This window comes from Myotis brandtii, unplaced genomic scaffold (assembly GCF_000412655.1).
Source record: "Myotis brandtii unplaced genomic scaffold, ASM41265v1 scaffold639, whole genome shotgun sequence".
In the NCBI taxonomy this organism is placed as follows: Eukaryota; Metazoa; Chordata; class Mammalia; order Chiroptera; family Vespertilionidae; genus Myotis; species Myotis brandtii.
This window is the reverse complement of record NW_005370452.1, coordinates 446618-453089: the sequence shown is the minus strand read 5'-3', so window position 1 is coordinate 453089 and position 6472 is coordinate 446618.

Below are 6472 nucleotides of genomic sequence, written 5' to 3'. Positions count from 1 at the left end.
TCCCTGCATCTTCCTCGCACAGCCCTCGGGTCACACAGCGCCCCCGCCCGGCCGGAGGTCCCTGGCAGGGGAGTCACAGGGAGTCTTGGGGTCTCAGGGTTCCTGGTGTCTCCCAGGTCTCGGCGATGCGGGGTTCGTGGGGACTCAAGAGTCCCCAGATCTCAGGGGTTGCGGCGGTCCGGGGTTCTCTGGCGATATCGGGGGTCTTGGGGACCCGGGGTTTGGGAATCTCAGGGGGTTCCGGGGACTCAGGGGTCCAAGGATTCTGGGGACCTTCGGGGTCAGGGTATATGTCTCCAGGGACTCTTTGCCTGCAAGGGTTTGGTTGTAATCCTCAAGTTTTTGAGGTCCCCAGAATGCCTTGATGTTCTCTCTGCCATCTCCTAGGAGAGCAACCTTCATTCCTTACCTGGAAAGATTGCTGTGAACCAAGGTACCTACCAGGCCATTCTTGCCTTTGATTGGCTTCCATCAGTTTTGAGAAGGCTTTCGGTGACCCCCAGAGTCCAGGCACATGACATTACAGTCAAAGACTTGGTTAATAAAACCACCATTGGAGAATCATAAGGGGAATAGAATCTTATTGGATTTATGCAAATAAATAGGGGTCGTGGGCGAGGGCCTTGTGCTCCCAAAGAAGGTGGGCGCGCAGGCCCTGGGCTGTCCCCTCTGAAGCAGTGAGGCGCTTAAGTCCGGCTTCCCGCATCTCCCCCCTTCCCCTCACAGGGTCATAACTCCACCCAAACCAGTAGAGTACAGCACAAAAATTTTAAATAAAATGTTATATAAATGATTATGTGAGAAAAGTATTTGATAAACTTCAACATCCATACATAACAAAACCAACAACAACACTCTTGGCAGAATAGTGATAAGAATGTCCTTCAGGGAATCTACCAAAGGAAACAAAACAAACAGAAACAAAGCTCAGCAAACACCTTACTCAGGAGGGAAACACGGAAAATGTCCTGTTTGAAATGGAGAACAGGCTTATCCATGATGATCATTGTTAAAAATGGGTGATTCCCTCCGTGCCATGTCTTCATCCTGGATGGTTTTCAGTCCGCTGGTTCTATCCTCAAGCGCAGGGACACCGGTTAAAAAAGGGGGGAGGGATGACAGTCAATAATGAGGGTCTATTACACTGTTTTCTTTAATATATGTTTGAAATATTCCATAATAATTTTTTTAAATAAATAAATTTTAAAAGTGTTAACTACATGTTCCAGTTCTTGAAGCCCTGGTCCAAAGAATGAATCCACCACTCAAACCAACAAGAAGAGAGAAAGAAAACATATATGAGGAAATTAACAAAAATTTATATAGCAAAACCAGTGTTTATCTTAGCAAATGAAAGGCATGGGTCTAAACAGTAGTACCCCAAATTAGTTCTTTGAAAATTAACAACAAAAACATTAGCTACACATGAAGATGACATTATGTCTAAATATGCTGAGAATTCATCAGCGTAATTTTCCAGGGATTGATAAAGAATACAGGGTATCCAAAAAAATGTATACACACTTCGACCAATTATAAAGGCAGTGTTTATTAAAATACATTTCATTTTCAAAATGTAATAGAATCTACAGATATTGTGTGTATACATGTTTTGGGGACACCTATATAATGAAATGCCACCAATCAGTTTACATGCCTGGGAAACTACTATGTTCAAGGTTTTATTACATGTAAGGTGTTGAGTGGAACATAATGCAGCATAAAAGACACCTTCTATGTGCTCAATAAATGTTTCATTTTAGCCAGAAAGACAAAATTGAACATACAACAGTCTAAGCCAGCACCATCCTATACAATAAAACCCTAATATGCAAATCCACCAAGTGGCAGAACAACTGCTCGCTATGGCGCACACTGACCACTAGGGCGCAGAAACTCAATGTAGGAGCTGCCCCCTGGTGGTCAGTGCGCTCCCATGTGGGGAGTGCCACTCAGCAGAAGCTGGGCTCACAGCTGGCGAGAGCAGCAGTGGTTGTGGGAGCCTCTCCCGCCTCCGCTGCAGGTGGGCAGTAAGGAGCAAGGGGTCCTGGACTGCGAGAGCCCCAGCCTGCGAGAGGGATGTCTGACTGCCGACTTAGGCCAGATACCCGGGGGGAATCAGGCATAAGCTGGCAGGCGGACATCCCCTGAGGGGTTCTAGACTACAAGAAGGTGCAAGCCGGCCTGAGGGACCCCCTCCCCCAGTGCACGACTCTCATGCACTGGGCCTCTAGTTTACAATTTAGTCATAACTTGGTCATTCTCACCCTCTTCCTTCAGAGATACAGGGGCTCCTGTCCCTCAAACATCACAGCTCCACCTGCACCCACCTTTCTCCTATTCGATGGCTTTCCCCTCCCTGATGTCTCTCTGTCTCCTCCTTAGTTACTTAATACCTTTATACACAGTGACCTTCTTTCTTCTCCACACTCCCATGTGAACCAGGCAGTGACACTGTGGACTTCAGTAGCCTGAGTTAAGTCCAGACACTCCACACAGATGGCCTGTCTGTGGTGGGATATCCTGAGAACCTCTGTTTTTCATTGCACTGCTTATGGGAAAACAAGCTTTAAAGTACAAAATGCCAATTGACAAACTAACTTTTAAACCTCTTATAACACAATTCGGTGAGAATTGCCTGTACACTGAAGATCAAATTGGAAATAGAGACCAGCGGTTCTCAAATTCAGTGTCATGACATCACTGTCATTTTGAGACTTTTGTTACAAGCAACTTGTTACTACTTATAAAGTTCTCAAGTTTGCAGTGATTTCCTTTTTATTAATGAAATATGCAAACTGAAAACTCTCCTTCTCATGCCATTTATTGAGATTTCTTCTCAAGCAGGAGAGAAAAGGTTGTGCTCCAAGAATTATTATAAGCCACAGACTACTTAATTTGTCTGAAAAATGGAATTTCCGCATGCTCACATTTTTGAGCAGAAGTGCAGGACAGCAAAAGAGTGTTGACAAGTACTGTGTAGACAACCTATCAAAGTTATAGGAAAGAAAGAAGGGGGGCGGCGGGGTGGTGGCTATTGGAACCAGGAAGGTATCTCTACGAAGATGAATTCAGACTTGGTGGATATTATTTCAAACAGGAGAGAGGACAAGCCAGGTGAGGGGAGTGGCTTCTTCTAAAGGGTGAACAGATGGCACCATGGTTCACTGAGGTTGGCTTGGTTCTGTTTTCTTCCGTGTGTGGGTTAATGGATAAGGCGTTTGACTCATGCCGGGCAGGTGACTAAATGATGGTTAAGTGGTTTTTCAAGCACTGTATACAAAATGCATCGAAAGTAAGGTCATTGCTGTGGCCGCAACAATAGTCACACTCCCTGAGCACCAGCTGTGTCCTCTCACAGAATCCTCCCAAAGGCCTGCAGGTAGGTCCATGTCCTGGGGAGAGGGGTGCAATCTGGGGGGAGAGGCCACGGCCTGGGGGTGGGAATTATTGTTATGTCTGTTTTGCTCTTAAAGAAATGAAGCATAAAAACCTTGTCTCCCACCCCAAGCCTGACAGTGGAGGCAGAGCTGAACCCAGCCTGTCTGAGGGCACGGCTTCCTTCTTCACTCCCCACTGCACTGAGGACCTTCTGGGATGGGACCCTGCCTCCTCGTGTCACTCCCAGTGGAGGCAGAAAGGACCTCACCAGCACTGGGTGGCTGCGTCGCACATACGCACGAGAGGCATATAGGTGTCTAAGAAGGAGGGCATTAAATCACCCGGGGAATGATGGAAAACACAATTTTTATGCTGTTCTTTAATCAATGACATTTTCTTGGCTCCTGCAGCTTCTGCCAGCTGAAGGCTATTGATAGAGCGTTGAACTCTGAGCATTTCTTTGGCCCAGTAGAGACTTACAGCCTTCGTAAATACTCTATTTGGAAAGCATTCAGTGATTGACAAATGACCATCATGCTGAAATATGAAATCATTTGGACTCACACTTGGAGAAGCCATAGAAAAAATTGTTTCAGCAAATATTGACAAGTCTATGGAGCTGATTTAAAAGATATGGTAGCCCTAGCCAGTTTGAGCAGTGGTTAGAGCATCGGCCCATGGACTGAAGGGTCCTGGGTTCAATTCCAGTCAAGGGCACGTACCTTGGTTGCAAGCTCTATTCCTGGCCTTGGTCTGAGCTCATAGTTCAGGCAACCAATTGATGTGTCTCTCTCACATCGATGTTTCTCTCTCTCTCTCTCTCTCTCTCTCTCTCTCCCTCTCCCTTCTACTCTCTCTATAAAAAATCAACAAAAAATATCCTCTGGTGAAATTAACAAAATAAATAAATAAATTTATTTTTTAAAGATATGGTAAAATATTTAGTAAACTTTCATGGAAAATTCTTTTTTTAAAAAATTTATCTTTATTGTTGAAAGTATTACAGTTGTCCCCTTTTTCTTCCCCCCCTAACCCCCTCCACCCTGCTCCCGCCCCCTCCCTGGGCCTTCACTGCACTGTGGTCTGTCCATGAGCTATGCATATGTGCATATAAGCTCTTTGGTTAATCTCTTCCCAAAGACGTCCATGTCCTAGTCCCTGGAACCTTTGACTGTGTCACCCACCATGGCGAGGGGATCAAGAGACAGATGACGTTTACTCCCAGCTGACCTGAAGGTGGGGAGATGACCCTGCGTCCGCGGGGTGGGCCCAAGTAATCACCAGAGTCCTTTTAGGTGGAGGGGTATCAGCAACAGTGCCATTCGGTGTGACAAGGACTTCACCACCACTGCTGGCTTTGAAGATGGCGGGAAGTGCCTCGAGCCCAGGGATGAGGGTGCTTCTAGAAGCTGGAAAAGTCCAGGAAAGAGCTCCTTCCCTGACCCTCAGAAAGAACGCGGCTCTACCAACGTGTTCACATCAGTCAGGGAAACCCTTTTGCAGATTTCCAGCCTGAAGAACTGTAAGGTAATTAATGTGTGTTGTTTTAAACCACATTTGTGCTCATTTGTTGCAGCAGCAAGAGAAAGCAAAGGCACCCACTAATCTATCAATTCGTCCAACTGTTGTTGTTTTTTTAAACATTTAATCACCTTTATTTATTTATTTTTTGCTTGTTTGTTTTTGTTAATCCTTACTCAAGGATATTTTTCCATTGATTTTTAGAGAGAATGGAAAAGAAAGGGAAAGTCAGAGAGAAACATCGATGTGAGAGAAACACATTGATTGGTTGCCTCCTGCAGGACCCCTGACCAGGGCCCAGGCCGGGGAGGAGCCTTCAACCAAGGTACATGCCCTTGTCCGGAATCGAACTCGGGACCCTTTGGTCCGCAGGCTCATGCTCTATCCACTGAGCCAAACCAGCCAGGGCCCGACTGTTCTCTTGCTAAAGAAAAAATAGATAAGACATTACTCTGACCTGCAGGGACAAACATGTTCACAACCAATTGCAGTTGTCCAGTAGAAGTCTGTACGTGTTTACATGTGGGTAGGTTTATATGTCTTGTCTGAGCAGAAGAGAAACATTAAACATAAAGGCAGTGAAAGGCACCGTCTGCACGCGGGTTTTCTTTTTCTTCGTTGTGAATCCTTGTTGGGACCCAAAATAGTTGCTGTAGAGACAGAGTAGGTGGGAGCTGCTCTCAGCCAGGGCTGGGCCGGGTTTCCTCTGCATCTCCCCATCGTTCCCTCTGTGGTGAGAGGGCTGCCCTGCTCTCCTCTGCCCAGAAGAAGAGTATTTACTAGTACATTCTCGCTGATGATTTCGATGACGAGGGGACAGAGTTCTCGTTGCAGAAGCCACGACGTGGTGCCCGGGTGTGTGTGTTGCTCGCTTGTCTGGGGAGGTGGCAAGAACAGAGACAGACACTTCCTAGGAGTCCAGGTCCACCGGCTGAACTGCTCAGGGAACGGAAAGTCTCCTCAGCCTTAGTTGTTCCTGGGGCTGTAGTGGAATTCCATTCTTCACCGCATTTTTAAAAAAAAATATTTTATTGATTTTTTTACAGAGAGGAAGGGAGAGGGATAGAGAGTCAGAAACATCGATGAGCGAGAAAAATTGATCAGCTGCCTCCTGCACACCCCCCACTGGGTATGTGCTCGCAACCAAGGTACATGCCCTTGACCGGAATTGAACCCAGGACCCTTGAGTCCGCAGGCCAACCCTCTGTCCACTGAGCCAAACCGGCTAGGGCCACCGCATTTTTAACTGCTTCCACGTCTTCGCTAGACAAGGCAATGCCAGACTGGGGTGTTATGGAAAACACCAAAGTTGTCACCATGAAAATGTGCCCGTTATGTTTTGTGGGTTTTATTTTTTTTAATCTTTATTGTTGAAAGTATTACATATGTCCCTTTTCTCCCCCCTCCTCCGCCCGCCCCATACAATTTCATTTTTAAACAACCCCATTTTCAAATCTAATTTGAAGTATGAATGAATGTGGGAGGACTCTTCTTCAGGACTTGCAGCAGACAGATCTGTGTTGATCTAGCCCAGTGGTCGGCAAACCACGGCTCCCGCGGCCCCCAGGGC